This window comes from Mustela putorius, unplaced genomic scaffold, assembly GCF_011764305.1.
Source record: "Mustela putorius furo isolate JIRA1106 unplaced genomic scaffold, ASM1176430v1.1 tig00000698_pilon_pilon_pilon, whole genome shotgun sequence".
In the NCBI taxonomy this organism is placed as follows: Eukaryota; Metazoa; Chordata; class Mammalia; order Carnivora; family Mustelidae; genus Mustela; species Mustela putorius.
Genome location: NW_025421449.1, coordinates 8,659,720 through 8,675,003, shown reverse-complemented (window position 1 = coordinate 8,675,003; position 15,284 = coordinate 8,659,720).

Genomic DNA, 15,284 nt, shown 5'->3' with positions numbered 1-15,284 from the left:
TGCAAGTTCACACATCTACAATGCGTCTGAGTGACAATGTGAGTATGTGTATAAGGGGTTTTGCTTTTCTTTTTCTTTTTTCTTTTTTTTAAACAACGGTCACTCAGTGGTTCTTAACTTGGGACCCACAGACATCTCCCATGGCATCCGTGAACAGAGTGCTGGCGGGGGAGACATAAACTTGGATGGGGAAAAAAATGATATCTTTATTTCACTTACTTCTTTTTTTCATCATGAATACTGACAACAAACCCCAGCAGCCTGATCAGTTACAATAACTGTGTCACCAACAGAAATCAGAGATATTTTCATACAACACCCCAGATGTTACAGATCTCAGAATGTCCTTTATGCTCTCGATCGCTACTTTGAATTAAAAGGTATTAGACCTGCCACAAGATACTATTATCTCATTAATAAAGAAGCATATGATACTTCATTACAAATTATTTAATATTTTACTAAGTGTACTTGAACAGAATTGGTTTTCTTTATAAGCTGATGTATTTCATGCATTTAGAAATATTCTGGGAGGGAGACCCTTAGTCAACAGCCCACCCAGGGGTGAAGAAAAGGTAAAGGACCCTCTGTGGGGGGATGGAAGGAGCCACCTGTGGTCCAGGAGGCATTCACAAGACATCACATGGACAGGACTACAGAACCCTGGCAGGGGTGGAACCAGCATCTTCTGAGGGAAACCCTCCTGAAGTGGCATGTGTCCACAAGGGAAGAGGGGCTAAAAAGCCAGTAACCCTCTAAAAAAGACAGCTATCTCTCCATAGTCCCTGAGTCCCACAGTCCCTGTGCCAGACATGCAGACAGCCCAAGCTGGCATCTCCTTGACACTACCCCTCCAGGACTATGGGATAGGCTTCTTGAGGAGCAGCGACTTGCACAGGGCTGTGGAACATGCTCCCAATGAACAGCCACACCAGGCTCCCCATCCCCACCCATGGCTCCTCATCACTGCCTATCCACCCAAGTATCAGTTGGGCTTCCTTCAATGACCAAGACAGAAAAGCCAACTCAAACTCCCTCACACGAGAGACAGCATTCATTAGCCTCCCTAACTAGAGTCCAGGTCAAAGGGTGCTTCGGGTAGGTTTGAACAGGGGTCTGCCCTGCTCCAGATCTCAACTTTGTCCTCGGGCTGGCTTTCCTCATGGTAACAAAATGTGTAGAGTGGTTCTAAGTTTCATTTCTGCCAATTGCACCACATGGAGCAGGAGAGATCTCTTCCCAGCCATCAAGGGGAAGCCTTCCCACCAACTGCAACTGGCCTAACCTCCCTCAGCTGCTTTGGCCAGGGGCAATTCCGTGCACCAATCGTTTTAGGTCTGGGTCACTGCACGTCACCAAGCCATTACTATTCCAGGAGCCAATGCCATACTTTTATTAGCTTAGGCCAGTGAAGGCCCATTCCCCCCACCCCCAAGAAAAACAAGTGGGCAGAGTGGTAAGGGGATAAAATGAATGCCTAGTGAGGTGACTGGAAGATCCTCTAACATCTGTCTTTCTGTGAACTGCTAGCAGGCATCTCAGCTTCCAACTGAACCAGCAGTGCTGGGGCAGGGGCCATCTCATGCATATTTACCAGTCCCATAGTGACCACTGAGAAAAGCACTTTGTATGTGCCAAGTCACCATGACATGCCCTCAACCAGCCACTGAGTACACTAGCAGCGCCTCTCAGTCACTGCCACACCACCTGAGGGGGCTCCCCTCTCCCAGAGACCAGAGCTCTTCAATAAGATACTGTCTGGGAGACAGGAAGGCTCGGGAATTCCTTTCACAGGCCTCAGCTTCCCCACACGATCAAAGAGGGAACTGGACAAACTAAACTTCAAAGTGCTTCTCAATTGACAGTGTGCACATTACAGCAAGGGCAAGAGGAGTTTTGTAGACCCAAGAACCCCCACCATCTCCTGTCAGAGATTCTGCCACAGCCTCCTAGCTGGTTTTGCCACTCCACTCACACCCCCGAGAACAATCTGCTTGCCATACAGCCACCATTCAGTTGGTCAGTGAGTCACTCAGCAAATATTTACTTCTCCTCCTGGCTACCAGGCATTATTCTAATCACGGGGGATATAGCAATGATGTACACACAGGAAAAAAAAAATTTTGTTTTGTGAACACACACACACACATACACACACACACCCTGCCTTCATGAAGCTTCCTTTCTAGACAGAATGTAGTCAAGAAATGAGGAAACAGGGGCACCTGGGTGCCTCAATGGGTTAAGCCTCTGCCCTTCAGCTCAGGTCATGATCTCAGGGTCCTGGGATCAAGCCCTGCATTGGGCTCTCTGCTCAGCTGGAAGCATGCTTCTCCCTCTCTCTCTGCCTGCCTCTCTGCCTATTTGTGATCTCTCTGTCAAATAAATAAATAAAATCTTTTTAAAAAGAAGAGAAATGAGAAGACAAAAGATGTGAATGCTGAGGAGAAAACACCAAAGTCAAGAAGAAAACTTGAAGATTACAATCTTTGATAAAGTGGTCGGAGAAGGCATCTCTGAGAAGGAAACACTTGAATGAAGACCAGATGAAAAGGAGAGCATGACCCGCAAGGTTAGCTGGGACAAGAGTGGGCCAGGCTGAGGGAAGAACACATGCAAAGGTCCTGGAGCAGGAACAGGGCTGACAGGCTGCAGGAGCAGAGCTAGTGGCTGGGAGGGAGATGGGAAACCAGGTTGCAGGCCATGTGGATGATGAAGAGACTTTGGCATCTCTTTAAGTGACATGTATAGCCCCTGGGGGGCTTCTGAACAAGAATGACCTCATGCATCTCTCATTCTCACAGCGCACTCCAGTTGCTGCATGGAGAATACATCTAAGGGGTAAAGGTGTAATCAGGAGTGCCCTGAAGGGGCCACAGCAGGAACAGGGTGAGAAATGTGCAAGCTGTGATCAGAGAAGCCACCAAAGTGGTGAGAAACAATCAGGTTCAGGATAGATCATTTGAAGGAAAAGCCAGAAGATGTGGAGATGAACTGGACATGGGAGTGAAAGTGGAGGCTATGTGCCATCCATGGGTGGGGGCAGCCAGCAGAGACTAGGAGAAGCAGGACTACTAGGGCCTCGATTTCTTGCCAGTGCCCTCTGTGAGAGGCACATCTGATGAACCATTCCTCTGCAAAAATTTTCCAGGGGCTTCCCCTTGCCCTCTAAGTCAAGTCCAACCTGGAAACACCTGCTACAGCCCCTTCATGGGCCAACCCCTCCCACCCTTTTGGCCACATTTCTATACGCTCCCCATTCCTGGCTCTCCTACCTCCTACAAATCCACCTACCTTCTCTTGCCTCTATCTTGGCATCTGCTCATCTCTCTTCCTGAAAAATTCCTCACCTGCTTACAACTCCAAGCCCCAGTCACCTCATCTGCAAAAGGGGGAAGCAGAGTATAGTACCCAAAGACTTGCAAGAGACCTTCCAGCTGCCAACAATCTGCAGTCTGTGGCCAAGAGTTTCCGGGTCCTCCCTTGCCCGGGCCCAGGAAGATCAGCAGCAGAGGCGCGCCAAGAGTGTCCCCGATACAGGCTGCAGTCTTCACCAAGGGCCTGCCTGGAGGACAGAACCAGGCTTGAAGAGGAAGAGCATGGAACAGATGTAGAAGAGCCTGAGTAGAGGTAGAAGCAACAAACAGCACAATCTGAAGTAGACAGGAGACCCAAAGCCAATATGCTATGGTACAAGCAGAGCCCTCCACCTGGGGCACTGTTCCCTTCCATCCCTGCTCGGTCCTTCAAAGCCCCTGGTGTAACTCGGCTCAAATCCCCTCTCCCTGAGGAAACCTTCCTGCTGTCTCTGGACCTTCCAGCTCTGCAAGCCAGCTGGTGGTAGACACATCAGTCTTCCCTCTCACCTCTATGCTCATCTACTCCCACTCCTGACAGAGTCCACTTGGAGACTCACACACCACGGTGTATCTTAAAACTTTTCTTGGAATCAGATCACTAATATACTCTGTGTAAGGTATGAGCTTCCTGCCAGGGCAACACATCCTTTGTCCCGCGCGGAACCTGGTCTTTGTGCGGGGAATAAGCCAGAGGGCCTGTGATTAGGGCCATAACACCAGCCCCTGGCCTGCACCTAAGCCAGCCATCTCCTCTCACCTTCAGGATGTGGAGAAGCCAGAGACTCTTCCCTCACCCTCCCTCACCTTCCGCCCAGGGATGTTATGAGAATTAATGGGATAACAGATGAAGTGCCTCCAAGGAAACGGGCTACATAAATCCAAAGTGTTGTTATTAAATTCCAAATTTAGCCCTCGGGATCAGTGAGACATGACAGATCTGGGCTGGGAGCAATCCCAGCTGTGTGGACAGGAAGTCCCCATAAAATCAGAGGCCATAATATACAGCCTCTGGGGGTCAAAGAAAACCCTAAAAAAATCCCCCAGGCTTACACCTTGTAGAAGGCCCAAAGAGCCTCTATAGCAACCCCACAAAGTAAGCAGCTAGACTCTGCTGTACAACAGCAGTGACAAGAAGCTCACTACTCCCAAAGTTAGCTCCTGCCCTCTTCCATTAGCTCTGGGTTTCAAAAATTTCCTCCTGTCCAGCCACACCAGTGAGCCATATTTTCCACACTCTGGGACAAATCTCACCCTTTTCCACATTATAGCCCTTAACCAATAACACCTATCTCTGCTCATTTCCAGCTAAATACCTCCAGACCACACTAGATATCATCCTGATACTCTTTCTGAAAGCTCGGCTTCACAGCTTCCAAAAATAACGTAACCCCAAGAAGCAATCCAACAGGACAGGGCAAAAGAGAACTCACTACTCCTTCAGTCTAGGTGCCCACTTCCTATGGAGCAGCTGGAGGCAACAATCTGTGCTTTTTTTAGCATCCAAATCACACCATGAAATCATATAATCTCCATTTAAGTTTCAGGCCATAATTCCTGCCACACTATCTATCTGGCTAGTTATGGTCCTGAAGGACCCCAGAAATGACACCCAAACTAGGTGGGTGGGCCTCTGGGGAGCAGAGAACCACCACAGGCATGAATGCAGCCTTTGGAGCCAACACTGACCTAAATTCAAGGCCCAGCTCTGCCACTGACTGAACAACCTTCAGCAAATGACTAAAATCCTGAGTCCCAATTTGTTTATCTCTGAGATGAGGACAATAATGTTCACCTTGCAGAAGTCTGGTGAGGACACAAGAGAATATATACAAGGTGCCTAGCACACTGAGCACTAGATACTCAATAAAAGGCATTATTGTTACATCCAAAGTCTCACAGGAGTCCTGACAGGAGTTTCCAAAGACAGAAAATCCAGGAAGTGACAGCACAGTCCACTGAGTTTCAGTGGGTTCAGTGGGTGCCAATGAGTAATGAATAATCTTTTCAACAAGTTTTACGAGAATGAATAGTCACATGAAAAAGAATGAAGTCAGACCCCTTCCTCACACCGTATATAAAAATTAACTCCAAATAGATCATAGACCTAAATGTAAAAGCTAAAACTATTAAATCTTTAGAAGAAACCAAAGGAGTAAATCTTCATGATCTTTCGGTTAAGCAATAGTTTTTTAGATTTAACAACAAAAACAGAATTGACAAAAGAAAAAAATAGATAACCATCAAAATGTAAAACATTTGCCTTTTAAAGGGCACCATCAAGGAGCACCTAGCTGACGGTCCATAGAACTTGTATGCGGCTTTTGATCTCAGGGTTGTGAGTCTGAGCCCCACGCTGGGTATAGGATTTACTTAAAAATAAAATATTTTAATTTTTTAAAAAATAAACAACACCATTAGAAAGTGAAAAGACAGGCGTGCCTGGGTGGCTCAGTGGGTTAAGCCTCTGCCTTTGGCTCAGGTCATGATACCAGGGTCCTGGGATTGAGTCCCGCATTGGGCTCTCTGCTCCTCGGGGAGCCTGCTTCCTCCAATCTCTCTGCCTGCCTCTCTGTCTATTTGCGATCTGTCAAATAAATAAATAAAATCTTTAAAAAAAAAAAAAGAAAGAAAGAAAGAAAGAAAAGAAAGTGAAAAGACAACCCACAGAATGGGGAAAAAATTTTGCAAACCATTTACCAGATAAGACTTTGATCTTATATATATGAGGAACACTTCGAGCAATAAAAAGACAATCCAATTTTAAAAGGAGTTAAAGACTTTCTAAAGACATAGAAATAGCCAATAAGCACATGAAAAGATCCTCAACACCACTAGTTACTAGGCAATGCAAATCAGAACCATAATGAGATACCACTTCACACCTACTTGCATGGCTAAAATCAAAGATACAGATAATAGTAGGTGTTGACAAGGATGCAGAGAAATTAGAACTCTCATACACTGCTGGCAGTAACAGAAAATGGTGCTTCCTCTGTGGAAAATAGTCAGGGAATGCCTCAAATGTTAGAGTTACCAAGTGACCCAGCAATTCCACTCCTTGGTATATATCCAGAGAAATGAAAATGTGCATCCACACAAAAACTTACACATGAATGTTGACAGCACCAGAATTATTTATACCAGTCAAAAAGTAGAAACAGTTCAAATGTCCTTCAACTGAAGAACGAATGAAGTCTTCAGTCCTTCAACTGAAGAACGAACAACCACACAATGAAACAGTATTTGACAATGAAAAGGAACAAAGAACCACTGCATGCCACATGAACTTGGAGAACCTCATGCTCAGTGAGAGAAGCCTGTCATAAAGTCCTGCACATGATAGGATTCCACTTACATAAAATGTCCAGAAGAAGCTCACCCACAGAGACTTTCAAGCAGATGAGTGGTTGTCAGAGGCTGAGAGAGGGAGAGACTGCTCATGGGTAAGAGATTTCTTTTTTGGAGTGATAACATTCTCTGTGAATATACTAAAAATAACTGAGTTGTACACCTCATAAGGTGAATTTTATGGCATGTAAATTGTCTCAATAAAGCTGTATTTTTTAAAAGGAATGAAATATTGATACATGCTATAATACGAAGACTGAAAACATGTTAAGTGAAAAAACCAGTCACGAAAAGGTCACCTATTGTATAATTCCATTTACAGGAAATGAAAATGTCCAGAACAGGCAAATCTATAAAAAGAGAAAGTAGGAGCATCTGGGTGGCTCAGTCAGCTGAAGGTCTGCCTTGGGCTCAGGCATGAACCCATGCTCAGCAGAGAGCCTGCTTCTCCCTCTCCCTCTGCTGCTCCCCGCTTGTGCATGCTCTTGCACTCTCTCTGACAATTAAATAAATAAAATTTTTAAGAAAAAGAGAGAGAGAAAGTATACCAGTGGTTACCAAGGGTTGGGGAGTAGAGACGGGGGGAAACAGGGCATGACTCCTAAGGAGCACAGGGTTTCATTCTGACACAACGAAAGTGTTCAAAAACTAGGTGGTGGTGATTAGGTGCTAGATTCTGTGAATATACTGAAGCTCACTGAATTATACTCTTTGAAAGGATGACTATTATGGTATATGAATTATGAATAAAGTAGTTTTTAAAAAGAATTTTTTTTTTTTAAATGGCAACATGGGGTGGTCTGGAAGTGATGTGGAGAAAAGGCAGAAGTCTTAGCAACATGAGGGATGGCTGCTGTGGACCCCTCAGCAGCCCTCTCTCCTCACTGCCTCTCTGCCTCAGTTAAGTGAAGACGGATCCATGAGCTGGCAGGACCAGGGAGGGACCCCGGTCCTGAGTGGGCCAGTCAGTGTCACAGTCCTGTGAAGTGATAAGTAGGATGCAGGGTCTAATGAATGGTACTGAATGCCTGGAGTGGGAAGCAATGGAAAGGGCAGCTGTGAGAAAGAAAGGAGAGCGTAAAAAGCTGCCTGGAAAGAGAGTGGGAGTGAACTCAGAGAAGGTGAAGGAAGGAGGGAAGAACTGATTTCTTAATCCTGATAACAGGGAGGCCACCTAGGACTACCTACACCTTGGTTTTTAAACCTCTCAGCTTTCCAGTAAATTCCTTTTGCTTGGGAGACCCCTGTTCAAAGAGTCCCCATGATGCATCCATTACCTTCTTCCTGCCATGGCAGAGACTTGTAGCTATCCCCCAAAGCCATTCTCCCCACCTTTCCCCCAACTAGAGCTAGCCTACATTTCCCAGCCCTCTTGCAATTAGGTATGCCAGGAGACTGAGAGCCAGCTAATGTGACAGGAACAGAACTGATGTGGGTGACTTCTGGTCAGGTTGTAGAGAATGGGTGCCTCTCCTCCACATTTTCCCCATTCTGCCAGGCAGATACAGGAGACCATGAGGCCCTAAAGATGGCGAAGGCACAAAATAGGAGGAGCCCGGGTTCCTGACTCACCACCTGCAAGGGACAGCTTCCCGCTGACCTGGAATACCCCCACCGTAATTGGCAACCATTTACGAAATGGAGCCAACACTGTGAATAGCAAAGCAGAGGAAATGTCTAGGTCTTCGTGACACTGTTGATCTGCTGCATCCATCAACCCTGAACACCTCTTTGCATCTAGATGGCTTCTTATGTAAGCAAATAAATGTCCTCATTGTTCAAGACACTTTAAGTGGAGCTCTCAGTGTTCTGTAGATTCAGCTTCAGCCTTCAGGCCTCTTACCTAATACACCACCTAAACCAGAGACAAAGCCAGCTCAGGGAGCAACAGTAGGCATCTCAACTCTTAGCTTCTCAGGGAGCACTTGTGTACCAGTCTGCAAGACAGCAGAGGGCAATGAGGTGAACAGCACGGAAAAGTGCCCCAGACAAGACTGCAGTGCTTTGTAACCTTAACGAGAGAAGAATGGTATTGAGAAAACGAACAGCCACTTGCAAAAGAATAAAATTAGACCTCTATCTAACACTGTGCACTTAAGACAAAAATCAACTCAAAGTGAATTAAAGACTTGATGGTAAGACCCAAAACCATAAAACTCCTAGAAGAAAACCTAGTGGGTAAGCACCTTGATATTAGTGGTGGCAATGATTGTTTGGACTCGACACCAAAAGTAAAAGCAACAAAAGCAAAAATAAACAAGTGGAACTACATCAAATTAGCAATGGAAACCATCAACAAAATGAAAATGCAACCAATGGAATGGGAGAAAATATTTGCAAATCATGTATCTGATAAGAGGTTAATATCCAAAATATATAAAGAACTCCTACAACTCGACAGCAAAAGCAAAACAAAACAACAAAAAAACACAATCCAATTTAAAAACAGAGGAACTGCATAGGCATTCCTCCCAAAGAAGACATACAAATGGTTGATACATGAAAAGGCGTTCAACTCACTAATCATCAAGGAAATGCAAACCAAACCAAACCACAATGACATATCACCTCAGAATGGCTATCATCAAAAAGACAAGAGTCTGAGGCACCTGGGTGGCTCAGATGGTTGAGCATCCACCTTTGGCTCAGGTAATGATCTCCAGGTCCTGTGATCAAGCCCCGTGTCAGGCTCCCAGCTCAGGTGGGAGTCTGCTTCTCCCTCTCCCTCGGCCTCTCCCCCTGTCTCTCCCCACTGCTTGTGCTCTTTCTCTCTCTCTAATGAATAAAGTCTTTAAAAAAAAAAAAAAAAAAGAGAGAGAGAGAGACAAGAGTTAAGTGTTGGCAAGGATGTGGAGAAAAGGGAACTCTGTGCACTGTCGGTGAGAATGAAAACTGCAGCCACTCTGGAAAAAAAGTATGGGGTTTTCTTAAAAACCTAAAATTAGAACTACTCTATGATCCAGCAATCCCATTCACAGGTATGCATCCAAAGGAAATGAAATTACTTTCTTGAAGCAGTATCTGCATTCCCATGTTCACTGAAGCATTATCAGCAGCTAAGACATGGGAATAACCTAAGTACCCGTGCACAGATGAATGAGTAAAGAAAGTGTGGAAGACAAATACACACAATGGAATATTATTCAGCCACTAAAAATGGAGGAAATCTTGCCATTTGAGACAACATGGATGGGCTTGAGGGCACTATGGTGGCATTAGAGCAAGAAAATACTGTATGATCTCACTTCCATGTAGAATCTAAAAAAAAAAACCCAAACTCAGAGAAACAGAACAGATTGGTGGTTTCCAGAGGCAGGGGGTAGGGAGTATAGGAAACTGGTAAAGGCAATCAAAAGGTGCAAACTTCCAGTTATAAAAATATGCCCTGGGGATGTCATGGACAGCATAGTGACTATAATTAACAATACTTTATTGTGTATTTGAAAGTTGCTAAGTCTTAAAAGCTCTCATCACAAGAAAAAGAAAACTTATAACTCGAGGCGAAGGATTTTAACTCAACTTACTGTGATGATCATTTCACAACATATACATGTATCAAATATCATGCTGGACACCTTAAACTAATCATATTAGATGTCAGTATTAGCTCAATAAAATGGAGAAGTGAGAACCAAAGGATGTTTTGGTTTTTTGTCTTAAGAGAAGGAAGAAATGACTCCTGAGTAGCAAATGGCTCCTTCTGTTGTTGGAAGGAAAGTGAGCTCAAGGTGAAAAGGCCCAAAGCTCAGTCCTCTGCCCACCACTGTTGAGCTGTGTGAGCTGGGGAAAGTCACTCTGTGCCTTCATGGCCTCATTCATAAACAGAAGAAAATGCAGTGATACCTGCCTACAAAATGGAGGGGCCAGATCAGCTAAAGAACTTTCTTCCTCCACAGAGCCTTGCCAGAAATATGCATCTTGTTTAAGACTTTTCCTCCATGAACAAGAGATGCAGTTCAATGATGTTCGCCTATGAGCTGCACAATTTCTAACCAAACTTTCTAACATCCTAGAGGATGGGAACCAGCACAGTGCTGGACTCAGAGCCTCCCTTGACTCCCCCACGGCCCTGTGATATGAAGGTCTACAGCCCTCTGAAAACACAATTCCAGAGATTAACGCCCAGGCACAGCAGCTCGATACAGTGAGCTGTAGTAGGCCAGTCCGTGGATTAATGAGGTGAATGCTGAACTCCCCTCCGCTGTGACAGCCCCTCCCTCCGAGGCAATGTATATTCGGAATGCACACTGCAGCTGAGAAAGGGTGTAAATCTTTCCTTCTTCCAAGAAACGCAGAATAGAAATCTATAGCAAACGTAACATCTAGAGATCTGTACTTTTTAAAAAATCCAATTTGATAAGTTCCACCTTACTGCCTTGCACCAAGTCCCTGGCAAGGCTTACTTAAGTGGATACAGGAGATGGATGTCTTCCAGCAGGGCTTGCAGCTGTCCTGCAATCCAAGATCCTTGAGTAGGACAAGTCTGTCTTCTGGTTCCCCAGGACAAAATTTTATGAAAGGTACTGAAAGCCACCACTCTCAGTGTCACTCCCTCATCCTAGAGAGTAGGGAACTGATGCCCACAGGAGAAAAGGGACTTGCCTGAGGTCAGGAAGTATGGCTGAGACAGAGCTAAGGCCTGAATAAGGTCTTGGACCCCGTACTCTGGCATCCCACCCAAACCATTCAAGAACTGAACCAAGCCATCACACTATAGGGAGAACAATGAATCATAATCAGGCCAGTAGGATTCGAGTGTTCTTCCTCCCAAATAAATTGCAAGCCCCTTGGCTGGGGCAGCTTACAAAGGAGGAATGTTATTTGCACTGGATCTGCAGAAACACTGCAGCACGGATGGGTAGCCACCACCAAGCGCATGTGAACAGCAGAAAGCCCTGCCGGTTCAGCTTCCCTACGAAGGCCGAATCCTATAAACAAGATTACCACCCCCATTAGACCTTCTCTGAGAAGAAAGAGTGACCTCTCCAGTTGATGTGGCATCAGGCTTTTTTCATGCTTCCGCAAGGATAGCAGCCAGGACAACAAAGCAGGCCGCTTCCAAGTCTGTGCCCACAGTGCCCCCTCGTGGGAGTCTTTGTGGCTCATCAGACCTCTTCATGCCACCAAAGCAAAGGCCAGTGATTGGAGCAGTCCATAGCACCACCCTTCCTTGGGGAGCTGCCAGCCCCTCTGGAATGTCCTCCCCTTCCCCTAACTCAGTGAGTGGTTCTCAAACTTCAGTCTGCATCAAAATGGCTTGGAGGACTTGTTAAAACACAGGTTGCTGGGAACCCGCCCAGTTTCTGATTCTGTAGTTCTGGGGTGGGGCCCGAGATTTTATATTTCTAACAAGTTCTCAGGTGATGCTGACAACAGCCTGTTCAAACTCACTGCCTCTCCTAATCTCTCTGCATCCATCAAGGCTCAGCACAAATTCTAGCTCTTTGAGATGTTCCACAAATGTCCCCAGGCCTATCATACAATGTCAAAGCTATGTAACTTTGATCAAGTTCCTTAAGCTCTTTGAGCCTGTCTCATCTGTAAAATGTGGGTTAGTAGCTCCCTCAGAGAGTAGCTACAAAGGGCAAATGAGATACAGATATACCCCTCAAAAAACCTACATTAGCACCTGTTTCTACTAACCAAAAGAAATCCAAAGAGGATTTTCACTTTTGCAGGGAAAAAAAAAAAAAAGGGAAAATAACATTGTTTGTTTTGCAGCGCTCCCTGAGCAGCAAGAGGCACCACAAGCCCCTGGCCCCAAAATACACTCAGCATCTCGGCATCAAGACGCTATAGCTGTGAACGGTATTGTGAGCACCTGTGCTTTATCTCAGTGTACTTTGGGCATCCATTAGCAAGATGTTTTCTAAAATGCATCCTAAGGCTGGAAGGTTATTTTCTGGATCTGAGAACACTCCAAAATTTTCCCATATAAAATTAGTTCTTCTCTTTACACCTTTTCAGGTTCTCAAAGTTTTCACAGGATCACTCTAATTTCAAATACCTGGGAAAACCTAGAATTCATGCAACAGGGTTCCTGGCACATAAAAAACAATAAAGGTTAGCTCTTCTGTCATTATTTTACTAGCAGTAGCAATAATAAAATTACTGTTCATCTGCCAGCTTTCATTTATTTGACTGAAAGAGATCACAAGTAAGCAGAGAGTCAGGGTGGGGTGGGGTGAGTGGGGAACAGGCTCCCCGCTGTTCAGAGAACCTGATGCAGGGCCTATCCCAGGACCCTGAGATCATGACCTGAGCCAAAGGCAGAGGCTTAACCCACTGAGCCACCCAGGCGCCCCTCATCTGCCAGCTTCTTGAAGGCAGGGACCATTTCTCCTATTCAACAATTCACAGAGGCAGGAGGGATCTCAGGGACCCATGAGTCCAAAATACCCATAACGTAGCAGCACCTAGGAAGTAATCACAACCTTAGACTCTTGCCTGCCACCAGAACTCACCTGGGAAACTGGAGCAGGAAGTCTGGGCATTTGTATTTTCAACAAGCCCCCAGATGCCAAGTTTGGGAACTACTCATCCATCCCTGTACCTCATCTAGACACAGGGAAATGGTGGCTTAGTAAAGTCCCTGGCCACCCATAACCCCAGATGGCAAGAGGCTGAGCAAGGATCACAAACCAGGTCTCCAGATTCTAATCTAGTTCTTTTCCATCAAGCTACATGGCATGGATGCCATCTTTTCAATGCCTGGCCTCTGGCACAAATCCCCGCTCCACTATGCATGATGAAGAGCTTAAGTATCCCCCATGCAGAGGAATTCAACATGTGACAAGGACACTCAATCCAGTAGTTTTTATTCAAACAAAATGTTGAACAAGAAAAACCCTTAGCCTGAAGTACGAGATCCTCTTTTTAACTTGCTCCCTGCTGGCCTCTGTAGTCTCAGTTCCCTCAGGACCTTACTTATACCCTAACCCTCAACCAGACTGTTCACACCCTGGACCCACACTGCAGAACTCCAGAACTCAGGAAAGCCTCTACTTTTTGTCAGCACAAATGAATCAAGCATACCTGTGCCCTTAGAACCAAGCTGAAGTCTATTTTTGAAATGGAGTTTTTGGTACCAGGTGCATTATGCAAAACTGCTGGAAGGCACCACAGTCACCTGAGATCTTCCATCTCACCTATAAGCACTCTGCTCCCACCCTCCCCAACTCATCCCACTTGTACACCATGAGAATGACTGGGTTCATTTCAGCCCACAGCTGCTACTTGTTCCCACCTCCCTGCTTTTACCACCTTAGATCAGAAAACCCTGCTCCCATGCATCCAGATCAGGTTGTTAGTGATATTCCTTCATAAGCCTTCCAAGACCCAGTCAACCTTCAGATTTTCTTGCCTCAGATTCCTATCATGTAATTTAACACAATTATGCACTGTGTGCAGCTTCACAGTGAGGAACCAGGCCATGAGACTGCAGTGAGTTGTTAAACCCCCTGAGCTTTGAGAGAAGGGTTAGTTCATCTCCCCAGGACCCCCACAGGGACCAGGGTACACAGCAGTCTAGCCAACAGGAAATTCAGTTGGCCATCTACCACTTCAATTATCCCATTGCAATGGGCACCTTGTTGAGCACACAGTGGGTATACGAATCACAAGTCTTGTTCACCTTTAAACTTTACATGCCCTGCAGAGACCTGCTCAATTCGTATTTGAATGAATAAAGGCACAGGAGTCAGGGGCACCTGGGTGGCTCAGTCCTTAGGTGTCTGCCTCCAACTCAGGTCATCATTCCAGGGTCCTAGGATTGAGCACCACATGCGCTCCCTGCTCAGCAGGAAGCCTGCTTCTTCTCCCACACCCCTCTTGTGTTCCCTGTCAAAAACCTTCAAAAATTAAAAAAAATTCTCTAGAGTCAAGACAACTGTGCCCTACTCCCAGCCCCACCACTTAACTGCTCTAAACTCTCCTCCATAGGCCCAGTGAGATCCGTCTCTTAGGGTTATTGTGCAGGATAAAGGAGAAAATCTACACAGAATTTAGATGGTACTTGCCTTGCCTCCAAGACTATGACCTACTAAGATGCTGTTTTTAAGAACCCAAAATAACTTACCAGGAAACAAAGAAAGAGCAGAACACTGTTAAAAGCTGCTTGACTGCTTGGGCACATGCAGCTAACTATAAATCCAACTTCGGTGGTGGGATAAGAGGCCAAGCAGCACCCTAGTATTCACTGGAGACTGTAAAACCACCCCATTCAGAATCACTTCTAGCCTCTTCGCCACTCTAAAAATCCCTGCTTCCTCTCATGAATCCACAACCTCTCCCCAGGGCCAAATTAAGGAACGGAAGGTACTCTCCCTCCCTGCTGACTCTGCTTAGGAAAGACAACTTTCCATTTTCCCAAAAAGGCTCTTTCAAAAACTTTTGACCAGCAGAGCATGGTCTGGTTACTGTCTGGAGCAACAATGCTGGATCTCTACAAATCCTCAAGTTCAACAGCACATACCTTGCACAATTTTGAGTGAGTTCCTGTGTGTCCTTCCTTCCTATCACACATTGCTTAGCATTGCAGTTTCTAAACTGTTCTTACAGGTCCTCCATCATCTGGGC